The 23,707-nt window shown below is 37.5% G+C and overlaps 1 long non-coding RNA gene across 1 annotated transcript; it reads left to right on the top strand.

Moving 5' to 3' along the window:
• The first annotated feature begins 1,354 nt into the window (after positions 1-1,354).
• Positions 1,355-11,078, top strand: LOC128314237 (uncharacterized). Its single transcript, XR_008295730.1, has 3 exons — positions 1,355-1,402; positions 7,152-7,344; positions 10,781-11,078. It is a non-coding gene; the product is annotated as an uncharacterized LOC128314237 (long non-coding RNA).
• Positions 11,079-23,707: the final 12,629 nt, after the last annotated feature.

The raw sequence follows: 23,707 nt of genomic DNA, 5'->3' as shown, positions 1-23,707 counted from the left end.
TGCTCTACAAAGAATATGACAAGTCCACCAACAGTACTGGGACACACAGAGAATTTAAAACCTAACAATGCTCATGCTTCATGAGAGCAAGAACTATATATCTCTCTCAGGGAGGGGCACAGTGGTGGACACAGGGCAAGTGCTCAACACATATCACTGAAATAGTGAGGAGAAATAAAATAGTGAGGAGAAATCCTGAACGTTGTTCATTTCGAAAATGTTTCGCTTCTAAGCAATGAACCTAGATACATTGTTTCAGAGCAAAAGTAAAAATAATAAAATATAACATACATACATGCATCCATAGAATGGAATGATATGATAAATAGCTATCAAAAGAGACCATTTGTGTCTACAAAATTGTATATTCTTTATCACCTATCAGTAGTGTATAGAGTTATGACTTCTAAAGTCAGACTACTGTTAATCAAGGGGGTAGCCTTACCAATTATTAGTTGTGTGACATTGGGTAAATCTATTCATTTCTGTATCATTTCCTTAACTGTAAAAAGATCATAGCTGCTCATAAACTAGTGGTGAGGATTAAATGAATTATCTCATATAAGTGCTTAGAGAAGTTACATTGTTGGTGCTATATTCATGTTAGCTACTATTGCCTCTTACATTATTAGAAATGGAAATAACACCATACCCTTATTTTATCTCATCTGAACTATTATAGTAGTCTCTCCATCTCTAATCCTTTCTACAAGTCATCCTACATACATTCCATTCAGAAAAATTTTTCTAAAACATGTTCTTGTTGTGTCAGATCTATATACGAAAATGTCCACTGTCCACACACACACACACACACACACACAATTAATTTTAGGTATATATAATTTTTAGCCTGGTATTCAAGGCTTCTCTCAACCTAATTTTACAGTCTTATTTTCTACTCTCCCTTCCACTTATCTTCCCCATAAATTAAATTGAATTACCTATTTTCTGAAATGACCCTGCACTTTTCCTTCTATGATTGGCTCTCCTGACCTTTCTCTTTGCTTACAGGGTTGATTCCTCATCTCTCCCATTAATCTTTGAGTCCAGTAGTTTGAATTACTATACTCTAAAGATAAAGATGTTATAAATATAAGGATGTATACACAAATATGGGTAGTCCTTTCATCGTTACTGAAACTACTCATCTGTTAATTTTGTGCATCATAGCAGGACTAGTGTTTATAGTATGCATTTTTTTAAAACTATCTAATATTCTTGGCTTGTTCATTAAGACTTTCCATTGCTTCCTAGATTTATGGATGGCAAATTCTATTTTGTAACCTAGGAGATGTGCCACTATGATACATTGTTTACATCACCTGCAAGGTGACATCTTACCTTATGAGTAGTCTTGCTGAGAGATATCTCATCTTTGACAATGACCCAAGACAAGCACGTAAGATTCATTTTATGTGATGGTTGATCCAGTTTTAACTCAATTTTTGTTAAATCGTAAAATTTAGTTTATGTTTTGATTCTGGTAAGTAATTAGCTGGGTGATCACAAGAGGCCCATTCTTTTGATAAAAAGCTTTCTATGTTCTGTAAATTGGAGAATAAACAAGAACATGTAAGTGAATTATACCCAGCTCAGTGAGATAAAGGAAGCAGATTTTTAATGAGATTATGAGAAGATGAGAGTTTTAATTGAAAACCTTGGATTTGGGTTCTTGTTTGACTGGTTTGTAGTTTAAGGCAGTTGACTTACCTTTACTTTGTGAAGTATTTTTTCTCTTTTAAGTAGGGCTACTGGTGCCTGGACAGCCTACCTAATAAAGCACCTGAGACCTTGTACCTCTGAACATTTTGAAATTTTATGCTCCACAAATGAAAGAGATTATTATTGGAAAAGAATAAGATAATTTTTAAGCTCTTTTTTCTATGTTTAAGTGTAATTATATTGTGACTTCGGTTGAAACATTAAGAGGAATAGTTTTGATATTTTTAGTTATTAATTATATTCTGATATAGAGGATCTGATAATAGATTTGTTATTTTCTGCCCACCACTAAGCTGGGTTTTTCATACATATAGAAGAAAAGTCTATGACTTCTCAGAGCCTTGGAGGAGGGAGGGCCACTTGTGAGGGAGGAAGCATGAACGTCTGGGCACTAGACACTAACTGCTAGGGTTTAGAAGAAGGAGGAACCAAAGAAATACGTATCGGTTTTCTATTGTTGCTGTTAACAAGTTACCACAAACGATGTGGCTTAAAACAAGTCTAGTTTATTCTCTCCAGTCTGAAGGTTAGAATTCTGAAGAGTGCAAATGTCTCAAGTTGTCAGCACGCCTAGTTCCTTCTGAAGGTTGTAGAGAAGAATCCATTTCCTCCAGCTTCTAGAGGTGCTCACATGCTTGTGGCCTATATGCTAACATTACATACTCGTGGCCTAGCATCACATCATTTCTCATCCAGCCTCTGACATCATGTCACCTTCTTCCTCTGACCTTCTTGCTGCCCTCTTATAAGGATGCCTGTGATTACACTGCCTCCCCCCCCCCCGGATAATCTAAGCCACTTTCTTTTTTTTTTTTTTAATTTTTTTTCCCAACGTTTTATTTATTTTTGGGACAGAGAGAGACAGAGCATGAACGGGGGAGGGGCAGAGAGAGAGGGAGACACAGAATGGGAAACAGGCTCCAGGCTCCGAGCCATCAGCCCAGAGCCCGACGCGGGACTCGAACTCACGGACCGCGAGATCGCGACCTGGCTGAAGTCAGACGCTCAACCGACTGCGCCACCCAGGCACCCCTAAGCTACTTTCTTAAAAGTCTTCACTTATGCACGCCTGCAAAGCCTCTTTCCTATGTCGGGTAACAACTACAGGTTCTGGGGATTAGGACGTGGATAGCTTTGGCGGTGGGGCATTACTCAACCTATCACAGAAGAGGAACCTTCAAATTGTCGGTATATTATGGATTAAAACAGCACCCTAAATTACTGAATTCTATAGCTTCAAGACAGTCACCACTAACTAAAGCAGAGGCCAAAAATATGAATTGAATATAGCAACTACTTTTCTAATCTCAGTGCTTTTTTTTTTTCTGTTTTGTGACTAGAAATTTCTTCTTTTTAAAGTTCTCTTTAAATGTATTTATTTGTTTTGAGAGGGAGCTAGAGATAGCCAGCACATGCAGGGGAGGGGCGGAGAGAGAGGGAGAGAGAAAGATTCCCAAGCAGACTCCAGGCTATCAGCACAGAGCCTGATGGAGAGCTCAAACTCATGAGCTGGATGCTTAACCGACTGAACCATCCAGACATCCCAGTGACTAGAAATTTCTAATGAAAGCAGTACTTACATGGGATGACCAGCCTTTTCTTTCTTAGCATATTCTGATGGACTTTTTAAATAGGCTTACCTATTTTACTTTGTCTTCACTTTGAGCGAAACCACTTTTGATGATCTTACCGTCTTCTGTCCAATACCTACTGGATGAAATTAATTTTGAGCCAGAATATAAATGATCGAAAGCTTTCAACTGATAAAACTGAAATAGGATCAAGTGATGACTGTAAGTCTCTATTACAATGTTGCCTAGCAACGTAGTTGCAGCTTTCCATTATAAGGAATGATACTATTATACAAAGGCATCTTAGGAAAGAAATGAAGGGTAAGAAGTTCTAAGCTTACAAAGAAGCTATCATTTCAGGGCATAGGAAAATAAAGTCATTGAGCTATCCAGTGAAGGTCACAGAACTAAAAGGATAAATTATGATTTAAGTATATTAAAATTCTAAAGTTAGTGTTTCCTTATTTCCTATTATTTATGTTCCAGTGCTTTTCAGTCCTTTATAGCCTAATATCTTGAAAAAGCAAAAAACAAAACTCATTAAAGAATAAACACACAAGTATCATGACATTCTATGACCAAGATCTATAGTAACACTGAAGTCTTTTGTAAACATTTGACATTTATTTTTGTGAACTTCAGAGTGTTACAGCTTTTTTTTTTTTTTTGGCATCAATAAATAGAGCTTTAATGCTACTTAATGTTTATTTTGAATCAAATGGAATGGAGACATAAGGTAATAATAAGGGTCTATTGGTCTAAGAAAATCTGTAAAACATAAAGTCATACCAAATAATGTCTTAAGAGTCAAATGTCTTTAGATGTTTTATCTATGGTAATGTATTAATATGAAGTGTCATACATAATAGAGAGAAAAATAAGTTCAGGTACATTGGTATCTTGGTTTAATTTAATTTTATTTTATTTTTTAAATTTTAACGTTTATTTATGTTTGAGACAGAGAGAGACAGAGCATGAACAGGGGAGGGGCAGAGAGAGAGGGAGACACAGAATCTGAAACAGGCTCCAAGCTCTGAGCGGTCAGCACAGAGCCCGACGCGGGGCTCGAACTCCCGGACCGTGAGATCATGACCTGAGCCGAAGTCGGATGCTTAACCGACCGAGCCACCCAGGCTCCCCTTGGTTTAATTTTAAATAGGCCGTCAATTTAAGTATTGACGACATTGGTTTTTATTTTTTAAAGTGAACATCATTTTAAAGGTACCTACTAAATTCAGGTAATGGTCTCTCTCTATTTGCCATTTTGCGAATCCACTATTAACATCCTTATAACAGGCTTGTTAGTTCAGCAGAGGCCTTCAAGGCTTCCAGAAGAAATCTAGGCTGGTCAGGAAGCTGACCTGGACAGTGGCATTCCATGAGTGAGTGTTTCCTATGCCAGCAAAGCTGGGGCCCCCTTGCAAATACGGAGTCTTTTAAAGCAATTATGGGGTCCCTGCCAACTCCCACTCCTTTTTTAATATGAGAGGCATCAGAAGCTCTGGGTCCATTTCCTGAAGCACAACTCCTATTCCTTCCTGCATGTGCAGCTCAAAGGCCCTTCTGCAAGTGCTGGATGGAGTCCAGGGGGCCATGAGCATTCTGCTAGTCCTACACCTGAAAGTTTTTCTAATAAATAAGCTCTAAGCATGCACTATTTGTCATTTCTGGTTTTATTTGCACCCATTATTCAACCCTTCATTATTTAGATGAACTTATGGTGTCTTTAAAACTTTAATTGGTTTTCTTGTGGATATGAGAACTCCAGAGATATTACACAAGCCAGGGCCCATTTGCTGGAAAGATGTTTCAACTATAACATGACAAAAATGGTAAGAACCACTAATATGTATAAGTAACTTACCTTTTAAATGCTTGTAGTGGTAAAAAAAAAATATTTAAAACTAAAATATTATCATCAAAGTCCTTTCTGGATCATTTCACACCTAAAATAATTTGTCTAAGTGGTCTTTAGATGGCTATATTAACTTCCTAGGCCTGACATATCAAGTTCCCACGAAGTAGTGGCTTGAAACAGGAACTTACTCTCCCACAGTTCTGGAGGCTAGAAGTCCAAAATCCAATGTCAGCAGGCCCAGCTTCCCTGTAAAGGCTCTAGGGGAGAATTCTTCTTTTCTTCTTCTGGCTCCTGACGGCTCCTGGCTTCCTTTGGCTTGTGCTACTGTAAATCCAGTCTGCTTTAGTCTTTCCATGGGTTTCCTCCCTTATCTCTGTGTCCTTTTCTATATCTTATAAGAACATTTTCTTTGGATGTAGCCTACGCCATTCTAGTATAATCTCTCCTCACTCATTACCTTAATTACATCTGAAAAGACCCTATTTCCAAATAAAGTCACATTCTGACATTCTAGTAGACATGAATTTTTGATGGACACTATTCAATCCACTCTGATGGTATATGACGAATATTTATATAGGTGATTCCCAAGGAAGATAGATGCTGTGTTTTCCCTTTTAGGAGAGAGCCTAATCTACTTACACATCATGGTTGGCCAAACATTCAATAAATGTGTATAACACGATTCGGGTATTTTTGTGCAATCTGAGTTTCATCCAATGTTCCAAAAGTCCCAGAGGTAGTGAAAGACTAAGGTGGGGGAAGGCAGATAATTTACCCAACCCCCCTAGCCACACAGGTAAATTTTATTAAACATTTCTATAACCTACATCAGTAGGGAGAGGGGAGAAAGTAACCAAAGGATACCAAGTCATCAACTATCTCCTCCTTCTAATCACTTGCTCTAATTTATGAGGCAAGGTTCTCTCAAGATCCCACAGTTACCTTACGGTGAAATGGTAGGAACTCTCCTGGGACTGATTAGTTTTTCCTGGTCTTCCTTTTTGTTGTTATTCACAGGGACCTATGGCTAGGTTCCTTTTCTCCTAGAGGCAGAAGAAACTGACTGATGACTGATCCATCGTCACCAAAGTTGCTACGTAAAAGTGAAAATCAAACACTCCTTTCTAATCAGTATATGGATCTACGTGTCAAGAACCTCATCAGTTCTTCCTCCTTTGTTGCCTCTAGATTACGTGGCAATATCAGACACTAATGGAATTGTATGATCAATAGTTACTGACAAAAGCAAAGCTTTCACTTTCATTTATTGAAGTATATAAATATGCTGACTCTTTCTCTTCTTCCCTTGTCTATCAACATGAAATAATCACAAAACACAAATTTAAGAAAGCACTTTAAGAGCCAGCAAGTGACTTGAATGAATCTTTGTACATGAATTTGCTTAAGATATTTGGAACAATGCCATAGCCCATGTGATTGTTTCAATTTTAAAAAATAGGAACAAGTAGAAATTTTGATGAAAAAGTGTATGTAATGTGTTTATTAAAAAAGGGCACAATCCTCCCTGTTACTTATTTCACTACATTTCTCTTTAAAAAGAAATATAAGGTGAATTATACAGACAAGTATAACGCAGCAAGATAAAAATATTAAATGAATTTATAAATATGGGTGAATGGAAATAATTGTTAACACCGTATAGAAGTCCTCCAGGAATTCACTAATTGGACACACTCAATAAAACCGGGCTCTGTCCCATTGCTAGAGGAGGGTTATAGATTGGCTGTACAGTTCCTACCAGCAAGGGCATTCAAAAAATCCTGGGACATGAAACTTTTCCATTATGTTCTAAATTAAAATACACCAGTGTAATTACGAGCAACTTTTCTTTGATATTAAATAAAGATGCATCTTACGTGGGTTCTTATAAAAGGGGTTTGGGGTTATGTAGTGGAAAAGGTCCTTATTTATAGCCCCAGAATTAATACAGTAATGAATTGTAGGTTGATGTTTGTATTAAAATGTCTCAATAGAGGCCATAATGCGAAAGAACAGTCCAGTGGACTAGGATGTTTATAAACAACCCAGGAACACTTACATGCAACAGCTACAGAAGAACCACCAAATTAGGACTATTCTGGCTCCTAAGATCAATTTAAAAGCACATCTCAACTGTTATGAAAATTATCTAAATATGCTTCACACCACCTGCAAGTCCTGTTTAAGGTAACAGTTTATATTCTTAAGTGATTTTCATGACTTAATGATTTTTCAGTAAAATATGTCAGAAATACTATATATAAATACATAGTTTCATAAGAAACCTTTAAAAAACTCTCAAATATGTTTCATAGCATTCAATTTGTGTTCATTTGAAATTTTTTTTTAACATTTACTCATTTTTGAGAGACAGAAAGAGACAGAGCATGAGCGGGGAAGGGGCAGAGAGAGAGGGAGACACAGAACCTGAAGCAGGCTCCAGGCTCTGAGCTGTCAGCACAGAGCCCAACGTGGGGCTTGAACTCACGAACTGCAAGATCATGACCTGAGCCAAAGTCAGACGCTCAACCGGCTGAGCCACCCACAGCACAGCACTTGAAAAAATTTATTTTCATATATAATCTCAATGGCACCTGTGACATTTGAATGTTGCCTACAGAGCACTGACCGAACAGGGCTGCACAAAAGGTCTTACAGCTTTTGGGTTGAGACACGCTTCAACCAAGAAAACATAGAAGCTTCTCATGCAAACTACCCATGGTTCCAACAGCCCAATCTTGTTTGATATAATATATTGATCATATAGAGAATTTCACCTTAATAAAGAACATCTTGGCACTTTTTAAAAATGGTATTCATTTATTTTGAGAGAGAGACAGAGACAGAGACAGAGGAAGGGGCAAAGAGAGAGGGAGAGAGAGATAGACAATCCTAAGCAGGCTCCACACTCAGCTGGGAGCCTGATGTGGGGCTCAATCCCACGAAACTGGGATCATGACCTGAGCTGAAATCTAGAGTCTGACACTTAACTTACTGAGCCACCCAGGCACTCCATGGCACTCTTACCTAGCTTTGTACTACTGGTTTGCAGCCAGTGGTTCTTATAATTTTTGTCCCTCCAAGGTCATTGGAGGATGTATGTTCACAGAACACTTTCAAGAATGGTAGGATTTCCCTCTCACTAAACTGAAGGACTAGTAGTGGTGAAAAAGGAAACTAAGAGACCTTAAAAGAATACTATCACCACCCACTCTGCTGTAGAGACCAGTAGCACTGTCTGGTCAAAGTCCTCTATGGTCTAAGTACACCTGGCAGTAAGGGCTGCACCTGTATTCAGTATGGTCTGGGGCTAGAGCACAAGTGTTACAGGTTCTGGGCAGCTGGCATTCCCCAACATTCTCAACTATTGGCCCCCAAATTTATTCTTCTTGGTTCTTGACCCCTAAGCATTTATCACCCCCCTTACAAATATATTCTTGTGCCCGTGCACAAAGTGGAAAGCCACAGAAGATTGGAATCTCTCTTCTAGAGAGACCCCAAGGACACCTCTCTGGGTCCTGCCCAAGCATGCCTCTTTCAAAGGTGGTGAGAAACCAGTAGCCTTTCCCTTCTGTCTCCACTATCTGTGACTTCCAAACTAGAACAACTGAAGCTCCAAGCCTCAACTTATAGAGGCCATACTTCTATAAGCCTCCACTTATACAAATATAGGCCTTGCATATAGTTGAGACCCCACAAAATATTTAAAGGAATTATAGTTAGGAAAAGGATAAGTAAGAGCCGCAAAATAGAAGAAACTGATACCAAACACACTATATTCAACTGTCATGTTTTTCAGCATTAAATAAATAGATACATGAAAATCTTCAAATATTCTTTCCTCTTTGTAAAACATGTAAAAAATATTGCCATTTAATGGATGCCAACTAAGCAACAGGTGCTATGTATGTTAAGAAACAGTAAATTGTCTGTAATCATCATGATAACTCTATTTGATAGGCATTATCATAGATATTCTCATTTTACAGAAAACTGAGGCTGGACAGTTTAACACAATAGTTTAAGTGGCTGAATGGGGATTAAAACTCAGGTCTGTGGCTACCAAGTCCCAGAAAGTTCTAATGCATCACTTTGACTTGAACTGATGTCTATGTTTTTTAGGGGGAAAAGTTAATATGGTGACTGCTCATAGAAAATGAAGAATTTTCTACTCAATGGTATTTTTGCATAGGAAATCTACGCAATGTTGGAAGAATGACTAGAAGCCATAGTGTATCTGATTCAAAGAAGCACATTTAATTTGAAATGCCACCTTAGCTGGTTGAAGAGAGACTTATGTAAAAACAGTCATAACAATATCAGATTACTCCATTATACACATACCTCTTATAAAACACAAATTGGCATTTAAAAATATAGCCCATCTTAAAAATTCACTAGGAAATTACTACTAACTCAATGTGAATTACTCTTTGGTGTCATAGTAAAGATGGGCAACAGATTTATTTTCACTATCATGTCAAAGCCCAGCAATTAGCAAAATTGAAAGAAAAAGAAAAGTTACTCAGTGGAAAACAGACCTTTTTCTGGTTTTTGGTTTTTTCAGTTAATTTCGTATTTGATAGTGGGGGAACAAAACTGCAGAGATAAAATTTAGGGATTTTACTGGAACTTTATTAAGTTTTCAATTTAGGTTCCTGAGTGAAATATGGTCAAGCAGTGGTCAAATTTCCTTGTCTTCTCTGATGAGAAAAGTTGAAAAGAATTTAGTTGAGTTAAAAGAATTAGGTCTGGAGGTAGCCATGAATTCTCAAATGAGACATCTGGTTTAGAAATAATTTCTCTTCTTTGTCAGTATCATTACTCTAAGTTAGCTATTCTACTCTCATTGTTGGAATTTATTATATTGATGTATAATATATGTGAAAGTTATATTGATATTACTTGTTAAAGATGTGAAAATGCATACAATTTTGCTTCATTCTATGTTGATCGGCATAAATACGTTTTAAAAAAACAGTTTAAAATTATAATGGTTATGATTTGTCATTTACTTTTCCTCTTTTTAATTCCTTTGGCTCTCTAATTTTTTTTTTAAGTTTTTGTTGTTTCCTTTATGTGCTACCAATGAGGAAAAGTTGTTTAAGAGATGCAAAATAGCTTCCTGGCTGAAACTTCCTCACCACTAATCATACCAAGTGATCAGTGTCCCTAGAAATAGAGACTATTATAATGCTCCACAGCATTTACTATGTTAGTGTCCATTATGGACTTTGAGAGGAATTAAAATAAAGAGGCACGTTTGACACAAATCACTGTGATGCCCAAAATACATACACTGGCCATCAAGAAAAAGAGGCACCAAGATTTATATGTGAAGGATGCTATGTCTCCCCAAAGGTTCAGGATGTGTTTTCTGGTTTTGATGCTACGTGGCAGTTCACATACAGAAATAAACGCAATAAGACCATAAAAAGAAACAAATCCTCTGAGTTTGGCCGTAAATACGCTCATAGTTCATACTTGCCATAGTGAGTAGGTACGAATCAGAATTTGCTTTTCTCTGATTCTTCAAATATTCTGGATTGTTTAAACAATTTGATTCTCTCTAATTCTTAACACATTTGGTGCATTGTTTTTATTTATTTTTTCCACTGCTTAGACCAGACAAATCAAATAGTGTGAATAAACTTGTATGAAGTCTGCTAAAGGCTTGCTGCAAATACTTACTTGGAAGAGTTTGGAAACATCCTTTGTCATGACTGTTTTAAACCGAGTCTCAGTACACTGCCTTTAACATTTAATGCTGACAACTGGAAAAATATAACAAGGCAAAGCTGGAGAATCTGGTATTAACAAATTTGGTTAATGTCCAGGAAAATAACAATAAAGAAGTCATTGTTTTCCCATCTCATGTGAAATCTATTGTCAATATTTCTTTTTTCTTTAAAGGTTTATTTATTTTTAAGGCAGAGAGAGAGCACACACACAAGCAGGGGAGAGGCAGAGAGAAAGGGGGAGAGAGGATCCGAAGTGGGCTGGACGCTGACTGGCTGACAGCAGCCAACAGGATGCAGGGCTCGAATTCACCAACCACGAGATCGTGACCTGAGCCAAAGTCAGCTGCCCAACCGACTGAGCCACCCAGGTGCCCCTTGTTACCAATATTTCTAATGTACTGCTACCACCTATGTTACGGTATAGATGGGCCCCTTACTCGGTTATAATTTAATTGCTCTGTTCCTGATTATGTCTAGTTTTAACTTCACTGAAATGTAGCTGTGTTTCTAATTATGCAAGTGTTTTATTGGAGACATATGGTTTAAAACTAAGATATTTTTTTCATAACTTTCTATTTTTTTTCTATTTTATTAAGGAACCATTGACACTTAGGCATAGAGCATAATATCAAAGTTTTAAAGTCACAAACAGGTTTTGTGACATTAGCTTGCTGGTCCATCTTTATTGTCATTCTGTTCTAGACCAAACATTTTCTAAGTAAATAGAAAAATGGATGTAAGATTTAAGATAAGGTGGGAGGGAGAGGTGACATAGAAAATTTGTATAAGTAAATCAAATATTGATTTTAAATTTATGCAGTCTTTTTACATAAATATTCTTTTATTTGATATACTTAATATGTTCTGAACAAAAATAATACTGATTTTAGCAGAACAAGAAACAAAACAGCTTTTGATTTCATCGCAAAATTTAAGCATCTGACATTTAATTCATGGTATTTAAAATTTCTGAGATGATAGAAATCAGATCATTATTTTATAATCTTATGTTCTCAGTTTGAAATAACACATCTGGAATTTTAATAAAAAATAATCCATTAAAAGGTAGATAGTGATATTACCTTATCTGTAAATTTTATTTGTTTGGCTACCAGATCAATAGATTTCACAGTACGATTAATTATAAAGTAAGTTTTAATTTGACATTTCAGATTGCTAAGCCTATCGATTTTTCAGAACTCCTTCCCCAAGTTCTATTTTAAAAATGCATAAGGCTCTTTCTCTAAATAGACTGAGTGCAGACATTTTACTTTATTAGCTTACCAATGATATTATGTTCAGAGTGTCACTGGAATCTTTTGTTGCTATCATTAGCTGGAATTCTCAGTCTCCTTCACTCTTACAAGCTTTTTGCTCTACATTTCTGATGCTTTATTCATCTCTATAATCTTCACAGAACTGGGAGACTGTTGAAAATATGTAGTTGAACATCTTCAAAATTTTTCCTGGGTAAGTGTGGGATTTGCCTAAAATTCACCAGGTCATCATAATTCTAGTATACTTGTTTTTGTTTGTTTTATATCTGACTGTGATTTTAAAATCTCCCCCTTTGAAAAATTGGTATATGTAATTCGAAGCCCTTATTTTAAAAATGTTTAAAAAATTATCTGTAAATCCTGTTGTGTCTCTAATGTTCTGTAGGTCTGTGGTTTATAAAATACTGGTCCATAGCTGTCTCATTTAATCTTATCTGTCATAAAGCCTAGCATGTTGTAGGGGGAATGTTTCTATATTTTAATATAATAAATATATTTAATCACATATATAATATATGTATACACCATTTTCCTAATAATAAAAGAAAATTAAAACCAAGAGTAGTCAAAGTGGAAAGAGTTGGCTTAGGCTTGCGTTTGAACCCCAGGTCTAGCATTGACTAGACTGGGGACAAATTATCATCTCTCAGAGCCTCAGTTACATCATTTGACAAATGGGATTAACATCAGAGAAGATTTTGGAGGAGTAAATATGCATAAATCTAATACATAGCAGGGCTCAAAAGTTATTTTCCTTTACTTTTGACTCTAAATACTATTTTCTGTAGGGTGTATTATTCAGTTAGAAGGTATTGGATTGATAACATGGGAATCTGCGCTAATTCTCCCATGACAAATAATTTAAAGTTTTTTTTTTTAGTACCTCACACTGAGCCAACGGGAGGATTTATATATTATCATTGTCAACAGATTTACTCACTAAGGTGCCTTGCCTCCCTATATCGTGATTTGCCCACTTTTCTCTACCAGGACAGTCCAAGACCCTATCATTCACCAACTGGATTATTGAAAGTCTTATTTAATTTCTAAGGCATTTGGTCACAGTGATAATGGATTTACAGGATTTGTTATTTTGTTAGTTCCATAGTTCGTTTTTATGACAAGAGGAAGATATCCACATATTATATGGTCTTAACATATGGGTCTTGTATAGTGATTAGTGATCACTTTTTAAATCCAGGTTAACTTTACAAAAGGTCTTCATTCTCCCACCATTCTACCAAAAGTGCTCTTGTCTACGTAAAAGAACCTCTAGTTTTCTAAAACTCATGGTCATTTCAGAGTCCTCATCTTATGCAACCTCTTAGCTGCATTTTTTAACATGATTAATGGCCTCTTACTTCTTGAAACATGTTACTTGCTTGAATTTGGGATCCATGCTTTCTTAGTTTTCCTCTTTCATCAAACCCTGATTGGTCTCTGTTTCCTGGGTGGAATAAACGAATCCATGCTCTTTCTCTCATGTATAATATTGGAATGGCCTAAGGCATAGTCAGGGAACCCTCTCTATTCTCTATCTACACGCACTTCAAAGGGTTCTCATTCCAGAGCAACAGTGACTTTAAAATGTATCTACACTCTATACTTGAAATTGTGGATTATTATCCTGGACCTTTCTCCTGATTTCCAGAGTGTATGTCCAGCTTTCTAGTTTATCACCTCATCCATGCTTACTTGGTATTCCAAACTTCGTTTTCTTTGTTTTTTTTTTTAATCAGTATTCATTTTCACTAATTTCTTTTCTCCCCCTTCTAAATACAGAAATCAAAACCTAGAGAAATTGGAAGTTTATTTCTGAAAATCCTTTACCAGAGTTTCAATATAGATTCTGCTAATGAGAAGCAGTTGTCTGGAATTTAAGTGATGGTATAGAAGGAGAAGCAATTACTTCTATGGTAGTTATAAGGAAATGTGGTTTTGCTCAGCACCTTCCTTGCGTTCTCTTGTGAATTATTCACTTTGTTGCCAGAAGCTGCTAAGATAAATGCAAGCACTTTTCACGATGTCTGTGCTTAGTGATTCCCTAAAGCGAGCGGTGACTTCCCCTGATCTTTTTGTCTCCAGCCATTCAATAATTTCTCATTCCATATATTTGAATGTCTTCTTGTTCATAATGTGAGAGTAATTCTTATATTTTGGTCCAACCTTGAATTCTCAATCAGTGAGGAAATAGACCATCAAAGATAGAATTAATTGATTCCTTGTTCTGGTTAGACATGAAAGCAGTAATGTTCTCATCACTGGTGGAAATAGAGACACTGTTTTTCCATGGTATGAAGTAGCAAATTAATTAGGTAAATTACCTCTTATGGAATGAAGTTTCTATCAGAAGCAGGCTTGCTCGGGATGATAAAGTAGTTATTGCTATAAAATATTATCATGAAAATATGAGTACAAAAATCTGGGAAGGACTGACTGCTTCTGAATACACTGAAGGGCAACAGAGAGAAAATGACAAGCTTGGTCTACATTCTTAGACAAAGACATGGTTCAGAGAACTAATGGGACTCCATGATTAATATCCCCTCCTTCTTCCCACATACTTCTGTGGAGAACAATCAGTCAACTATGAACTGTTGAATTATAGCACAAATTCATTCACAGTGTTATTGGTAATTTTATATGAAACTTTAGGTCTCATTTTGGGAACTGTGAATTGGAGTGAGGCAGATTTGAGTGAATGCCAATGAACCTAAGTACCTACTTCAAATTCATTTGCAGTTAGAGTCACCACCTTCTTCCCCGTCTAAGGTTATACTCTCATTGCTCAAATACTTCCAATGTCCTTACTTAATACAGTTATCTTATAAGGGGATAGCCATTCTTTATAAATCCCACATATATTAGCATTTTTATTTAAAGACTTAGAAACTAATAAAGTGAATGAGATCCTATGTAGGTCAAGATAACGTACACATCAAAAGAATTGCAAAATTTTACAAATGTATATCAGCAGAAATCTAGAAAATATAAATTAGAATGGGTTTGAAGGGTGTGAGAATAAGGAGGAAGAATATAACATTAAAAGTAGCCATGTTTATCAACATGGGAACATTTGCCACACATTCAGAATTCCATGTTAGTTCAACCATCTAGGAATGGCAATAATAGTTTGCTTAGTTGGTTAACCAAAACCTGGACACCATAGTGATCTTCATTAGAAAAAAGTGAGATACCAGAAATCCTGTGGTGTCTTTTAGAGCAAGGAATCCAAAGAATTAGAGTGATAGGAATGTTTACACAGATCAATGATGGTGAACTGCTCACCCAACTATTTCCCTTTGGAGGGACCAAAGGACAATTCACTTGACCACAGCAGTAAGAATATTGGTGGAGGGACATTCTTCTTTTTTCTTTATGTTTTGACCTATTATTTTTTAAGTTTACTTATTTTGAGAGAAAGAGCACAGGGGAGGGGCAGAGAGTGAGTAAGAGAGAGGATCCCAAGCAGGCTCTTCACTGTCAGCACAGAGCTCAGCCTGGGGTTTGATCCTGTAACTGGAAGATCAAGATCTGAGCGGTAATCAACAGTCGGACACTTAACCAACTGAGCCGCGCAGGCACCCCATGGCGAAGGGGCATTCTTAAAAAACCTCTGGGACTATACTCAGAAAGCAGGAAGAGAAGTGAGAAATGTTGCCATGAAGATAGTTTGCTGATATTCATATGAAAGGCAAGATGCTGGAGGGACAGAAACCATGTGCTTGTGCTCAAATCCTGATGACACAGTAAGCGTGACAGGTGTAATGGGAAGCAGGGCTGGAGGCAGAGTGAGGAAGCTGGGCGAGCAGCAATATCCGGCCATCCTGAATTGATCATGGGGTTTGTGGAACAGAAATAGATGAGCATACTACTAAATTCTTCCTTAATTTATGTAGTCGGAAAATAGTTTCTTGTTTGGTGAATCACTGATTCACTTGATTGGATCACCGTAATGGACAGTCATGAATTCTCTCTCAATTTCAGGCTTGAGAAAATTTTCTGTCCCATATCCCATGAAAGAAGTGGATGATGGATCTGCTAGAACAAGTACTAGAGACATTGCCAAGCACTTACTCTCTAAATCTTCCATTTCTCCCACAATGTTCTTGTGGCCATTTAAAAGGGTGACTGCGGTCTAGGGAAAAAAATATTCAAGATTTTGAAGAATTAATGAATGCTGTGTTTGAAATAAAAATTTTTAGAGATCTAAAACATCACTGTGACCCATGAATCAGAGGGGATTGTGGCAGTTTGGCGATAATTGGAGTTTTGGACGGAGTCTATGTTAGAGCGCATGCAGCATGTTTGTGGATTTATCCATGAGTTTTTCTCCCTATTTGGAAATTCGCAGAATTCCTTCTTTAGCTAAATTGCCCCTTGAATTAACATCTATTATATTAGGAAGGACCAAATGGAAGTTCCTGGAACTAATTTCCCTCCACCATTAATTTACGTTTTCATAAAGTGGAAAACTGAAACCAGTACTACATCCCTGGAAGAATGACAGAATTGAAGGCCACCATGAAACACCTGAAAGACATCTTTCATGGTAGGTTTTCGTTTAACTCACCTATCTGTTATGCTTAAATATGCCTTGAAAAATGACAGGGATTATCGTAAATACAATCAGTTGATGACTCTATTACGGCCATGGTACCAGATGTGGTTTCTTGACTGGAGTAACGAACACATATCCTGATATGGGACAATTGATCCAAAGTCAATGTTGTTCAGGCAGAAAAATAAAGATCCATATAGGCTTTGGCAGATAGTAGAAGTGAGGTTTTCATAGAGGGAGTGTTGAGATATCTCCTTCTGCATCACTCATTTTGGTGCTCCGGGAAATAGAAATCATTAATGGCAATTTGCTGTCATTTCTGCACTCCCTGATGTCTTGGAGCTCTTTGCTGCTAGATCTTTGCTTCCTGGGCCCCTCCTGTGGTTTTGTTATCTTCTAATTCCCTGTATTAAATCTGCTGCTTTCTTATAAGTCATAGAATGGTATCTGTTTCCCTGACTGAACTTTAATTTAACCCAGAGCTTTGCCCTCTGCAACTTTGCTCCATCTCTGTAGTTAAGACCTTCATTTATCCAATAGTTCAAGTCAAATCTGGCAGCCGTTCTTGATGACACCCGTCTTTCCCACAATTTCTCCCACATAACCTTCTTGTCCCCTGAATTCAGTGTTTTCCAGCACAGGGCATTATTGCTGCCTATAGTGCTCTTCTCTTCAATGTTCTCACACCTCACTCCCTTACCTAATTAGGTCTCGGCCCAACTCTTGTCTGCTCAGAGAAGACTTGCCTAATTACTATTATCTTTCCTCACTACTGTTGGCTTTACAACATATATTGATTTTTATTTCGACTCATATATTATTTTACTCTCCACTCAACTGGAATAAAAACTCCAAGAAAGCAGACACTACGCCTGTCCTAATTGTTGATATATACACATCACCAAAAATCGGGTATGCAATTAGTAAGAATTCAATATAACATTAATACAAAAAAAGAATGAGTAAATAAATCTCGCATATAAATTGTGTATTTATAAATCGTTATTTTAAATTTAGTGTAAAATACATTCATAAAGCATTTAAACTTACATAAGTTATAATACAATAATAGCATTGAGGGGAGGGTACCATTTCATTCAATGAATATCCTCACAGGTGTTGTCAAGCACACAGAAATGAACTTTCAGATAAAAATCAACTAACACAGAAGACAATAGATTTTCCTGCTTGCTTGGGCTGGCTTTGTCTGCTCTGAGTATGTGAAACTTCACTGCATTTTTCAGGAAATGACTTACCTAGCCCACATCTCATTCCCTGCAGTGGTCATTTAACTTAATTTTTACAAAAGCAATAAAAGTTTCTCTTTTAATGTTTGACCCAGATTGTGAATTGAGAAATATGTACTGTATAGAAAGTTAGTCATAACAATATGAAAAATGTATAACTTAGATGCGTGATTTTCATATTCTATTTTTTTAAGTTTATTTATTTATTTTGAGTGACAGAGTTCAAATGAGTGGGGGGGGCGGTGGGCGAGGAGGAGGTGGGGAGCAGAGAGAAAGAGAGGGAGAGAGGAAAGCAGAATCCCAAGCAGACTCTGCATTGCCAGCATGGAACTCCATGTGGGTCTCAAACTCATGAACCATGAGGTTGTGACCTGAACTGAACTCAGGAGTTTGATGTTTAACCAATTGAGCCACTCAGACATCCCTATTTTTTTTTTATGTTTATTTACTTTTGAGAGGCAGAGAGACAGAGAGACAGAGTATGAGTGACAGAGAGAGAGGGAGACAGATTCTTCTGAAGCGGTCTCCAGGCTCCTAACTGTCAGCACAGATCCCCACGTGGGGCTCAAACTCACAAACCGTGAGATCATGACCTGAGCCAAAGTTGTATGCTTAACCGACTGAGCCACTCAGGTGTCCCCAGATGTCCCTATTTTTTTTTTCTTTACTAAGATTTAGTAAAGCGCATCATCAGTGGCTGACATAATATCTCTGTTTTAGTCAAAATTCTTCCCCTTCTATCTCTGTGCAAGTTCTGCTGCTCATCTTCCGGTGACACACAATGTCCCCATTCTGGTGTGGTTTGCCCTGGGTGTCACTTTCTTCTATCAGAACAGTGATTGCTCAGGCTACCTTACCGCATTTATTCTGCTGTCAGATTTTGAATAAAAAAGTACCAATTATATTTGTTAAAGAAACTGTATCTACCCAAAATGCTGTGGAAAATGCCTATTCCTAATTTCAGGTATCATGAAATGCTGTTTCTCTCAGACTTTTGATGTGCTAATATAATTGGTTCCTTTTACATTCTGGGTCACACTTCAGGGACAGAGAAGTCTATTATATTCCATTTGGTGGAGAGGAAGTAACTTCCTGAGGGGCTCTGAGCGAAAATCAGATCTTCTGCCGAGCAGAAATAATAGAATTTAACCCTTGATGTTGAATACCATTAAACAATGTTCTTCTGGCAGCAGTAGACATTGCTGTGTAATCATTTTATCCTCGCTATCATTTTTCTTACATTCACAAGTCCTGACCATCGAAGTTGCACGCTTCTTTACAGTAAGGCATTAAAGTAGGAGAGTTCTTTACAAAGAGATTAGATTATCAATTACCAGACAATTCTTTTTTCACATTTCTCAATCTTCTGACTTTCTGCTGCTCAAGGTATTCATAGCATTGCTTCAATCGTCACACATATCACCTTTAAATTCTCTGTCTCTGCTGAGCACAGAGCCCTGTACTTATCCCAGTTCCCTAAAACTAACCATGCATAAGCTTTCAAGCAGGTGCATGTGCACAATGCCCAGAATATACGATGGAGTTCAGGCGAAGGTATGGGCTCAAGATATCAATTTGGGAACATCAGTGTGTTTGTGGTAACTGAAACTGGGAGACTGGTCAAGGAGTCTGTGCTTTGTGTTCAGTCATGAGGACATCAAACATATAAGCATGAGGGGCGCCTGAGCGGCTCAGTCAGTTACGAGTCCGACTCGGTTTAGGCTCAGATCATGATCTTGCAGTTAGTGGGTTCAGGCCCCACATTGTGCTCTATGCTGACAGCGGGGAGCCTGTTTGGTATTCTCTCTCTCCCTCTCCCTCTGCCCCTCCCCTGCTCTCACCCTCTCTCTCTCTCAAAATAAATAAATAATCTTAAAAATATTTTTAAAAATGCAAGCATGAACAATGGAAGAAGTGTTCACAAGAGGCACAGAGATATGAAAATAACCAGGAAAGCATGTGATTATGAAAATCAAAGGGTTAAGGAGTTATAAGGATGCTGTGTGTAATGCTGTTACATGATGTAGCAAGTTACAGTGTGATAAGGCCTGAAATTATCCTTGGAGCCTGGCAACTGGGAGAGTTCTGGGGACTTTAATGAGAATGATCTCAGTACAATGAAGTCGCAAGACATACTAGAGAGGGTTAATTAAGGAAGTGGAGACAAAGCATGAACGTCACACATTCAAGCAATTTGAGTGGCTGATATCAGTTGGTCTAAGTTATCTCAAAATAAAAGAATGGACATGTAGATGATGCTCTGAAATAGTCATTTCAGGGAACAGAAGAGGCTTTGAGCAGTCACCAGTGAAAGCTGGTCATCAGGACCCAGACGGGTGTTCATGTGACACAGCAACAAGTCAGCCCGGTCTTCATAAGTGTCCCTTAAAGTCAAATGGGAACTGATTTTGTGATGCAGATTTACACTTGGGTTTTCTGGGTGACGTTATTAGAAATATGCCTCAAATAAGTGCTACAATAAATACTAAGACAGGCAAGTAAGAAAGTAACTGCATTAAAATAAAGGCACGATAAAAAAGTTGCTGGTGGGAAAGAAGTTTATATGATCAACCAAATGCGATTACTAATTGGAACGATAGAAAATACTCACATAATATTTATAGTGTGCCAAGCACTCCTCACAGAATCCTCCAGAGGTAGCTACAGCTTTTATCCTCACCTGACAGATGAAGAAACCAAAGCACAAAGAGGGGAAACGACTTGTCCGAGGTCCAATGGCTACTAAGTCGTAGAGCCAGCATTTGAGCAGAAGAGTACAAATCTTGTATTCTTAAATTCCAGCAGATGAATGCCTCTATAGGGAGTGTACTTAGTTGAAATCAGTTTGGGCTAGTTTAATCAGAAAAGGAAATTCTTAAAGGTGGACCAGAATGTAAGGCTTAAAAGCTGGTTAAAAGAGAAAAGCAACTAGGGTCACCCTACAAAGTTCTACAGGGGAGGTATGCAGCTATCTTTTCAGGGCCCACACTTCAGCATAGATATTCCACAGATAACATCTGTGACAACACAGATCTACACAAGTAACTGCACAGAGAGAACCAGCACTGGATAGTGGTTGTTATCGGTAGAAAACTCAGTCACTGGCTCCATTGAAATGGGACGCAGTTCACGCTGCCTTTGCCAGAATGGATTCTTTGTGGTGTCAACTTTTCTCACCGCGTTTTACATCACTAATTTTTAATTTTACATGATGTGTTTGAATGGAACAGGCTAGGAAACTCTTTACACCAGAACCTGGGAAAGAAAGTATCTGGCTTTTATAACAATGGCCATAGGAACATGCCCAAGGGGCTTAGCAGCCAAAGGAAAGAAAAAATGAAACCAAAAGACAAGTGTCCGCTGCATGGGTTGCATCCACGCATGCATCCATGCTGGTTAGGATGAGGAATGGTGGTGCTGACAGAATGGAAATAAATGGGGAGCTCAAAGGACTGTTGGTGAAGCTACTGAGAAGTTGGAGTGGCACCAGGATTATGAGAAACAGGGGTAAGGCTCTGTCAGCAGAGTGAAGTGTTTTAGATTAGATGTGGAAGGTACAGCCAGGCCAGGTGATGGCCAGATCCCAGATTTTATTTGCCAAAGTAGGTGAAGGTAAATTTTATCATATTAAATAGCATTGCACATTTTAATACTAGCTCAGTGACTGAGGGATGCTGGCTTTAGGTGGGTAGGTAGGTACAACCCTAAGAGTGCTAAAGTCCCAAAGCAGAAGTCTCAGATGAGAATGAAGTCTTTACACAGCAATGGAATCACCTCTGTCTACAGCAGAGAAATTATAATCATGGGAGTTGTACGTGCACTTGACTGCCTTTATTTATCTTGTCATTCTGCCTCCCAGGTCATCTCAGCTCTTCAGGCAGTACATGACCCAGTCTCAAAGAAAAGTTGAAAGCTATTATATAGCTGTATTTTAGGAATTCCCACCGTTCTTCATTCTTTATATTTTTTCTTTCTTATTAATTAATTGATTCATGTACTCATCCTTCCAATAGATGGAAGGAAGAGGATAGAGAAAGAAAGAAAGAATGAAGAAAGAAAGAAAGAAAGAAAGAAAGAAAGAAAGAAAGAAAGAAAGGAGGGAGGGAGGGAGGGAGGGAGGAAAGAAGGAAGGGAGGAAGGAAGGAAGGAAGGAAGGAAGGAAGGAAGGAAGGAAGGAAGAAGGAAGAAAATATAATAGCATCTTTGATGAGTTAGCACTGTGCTAGCCAATAGGTATACCACCATGGACAAACAAATTGATATGCACTACATAAAGACAGATTATAGTACTATGAGAGGAGGCAAAAGAGAGAAGCAAAATTTAGGTTGAAAGTTCAGGAAGGACCTCCCTGAGAAGCTAAGGTTTAGCCTAAAGCAGAAGAAGAGTAAATATTAAAACACTTCCAGGTAGAGAGCATCACATGCAAAGGCCCTTAATGGGAAAAAGAATGACTTGTTTGAGAAATTGAGAGAAGTTCAGTGTCTGAAGTATTTATGTATGTGTTTTTCCCAACTTGTTGATTATTTGTAAGTATCTTATGAACTGAGATCACATGTTATATGTAAGGAAGGACTTTAGAATACAGAATGCTGAATATATTACTCATATATAATTAATATGTAACATAATGTTATATAACATTTAATAATGTGTATTAGAAAGTTTCAATCCTACCATATATACATGTGTGTATGCATAAGTATTATGTTTGTGTGTAAATGAATGTATATATAAATTCCATGATCTGATTTGATGGGTCAGGCTTTTCCCCTCAACTGAAAAGATAGTAATAATTTTGATACTACTTTCATAAACCTTTTGGGAAACCTATAAGGTACTATGGAGAAAGGAGATTTCTCAGTATATAAATTGATGATTAAATCCCCAGAGAAGCATCCTTGTACCATCGTGTGTGTGTGTGTGTGTGTGTGTGTGTGTGTGTGCGTGTGTGTGTGTGTGTGTGTGTGTAAGGCAGGCAGATGTGAAAACATGATGTAAAAGCCCTATGATAAGACAGGCAAAAAAATCAATAAAGAGAATGCCAGTATGAAGAAACGACGATTCAGTGTAGGTGGGGTGGCTTTCAAAACATTAAGAGAGGCACAGCCTGCGTAATTGAGAGCTTGTGTGGAAAATCTCTTAACGCATTAAAGCTCAGTACTAATGTCTCTGAGCAGTAGAATTCTGGAGCCCCACTTCGGGCCTTAAAGACAACGCTTCTTGGTTGTTTCCAAGAAACACCATTTACAACTTTTATTTGTTATTTTAAATATATATTTCAAATTATTTTCTTCCAATTCTATTTTCTATGAGATTTTAATCTTGCTTCCATACTTTCAGAAACTTCCATGCTTTTTTAAAGCAACAAAGATTCATGTCTTTTTTTCCTTATCTCAAACAAAATAATCTTTTGGGCATTAATATTCCAAAGCATTTCATTTTTTAAATATTTTTAATGTTTATTGGAGAGAGAGAGAGAGAGCATAAGCAGGGGTGGGACAGAGAGACAGGGAGACACAGAATCTGAAGCAGGCTCCAGGCTCTGAGCTGTCAGCACAAAGCCCAAAGCAGGACTCAAAGGCACGAACTGTGAGATCATGACCTGATTCAAAGTCGGACACTTAACCAACCGAACTACCCAGGCCCCTCCAAGCATTGCATTGTAAAGTAAATGAATAAATAGATTTTTGGTGCATTGGTCTTGATAAAGAAAATGATAAATT

This window comes from Acinonyx jubatus, chromosome B1, assembly GCF_027475565.1.
Source record: "Acinonyx jubatus isolate Ajub_Pintada_27869175 chromosome B1, VMU_Ajub_asm_v1.0, whole genome shotgun sequence".
Classification (NCBI taxonomy): Eukaryota; Metazoa; Chordata; class Mammalia; order Carnivora; family Felidae; genus Acinonyx; species Acinonyx jubatus.
Note: the sequence above shows the minus strand (reverse complement) of the source record. Positions and strands in the feature narration are given on the sequence as shown.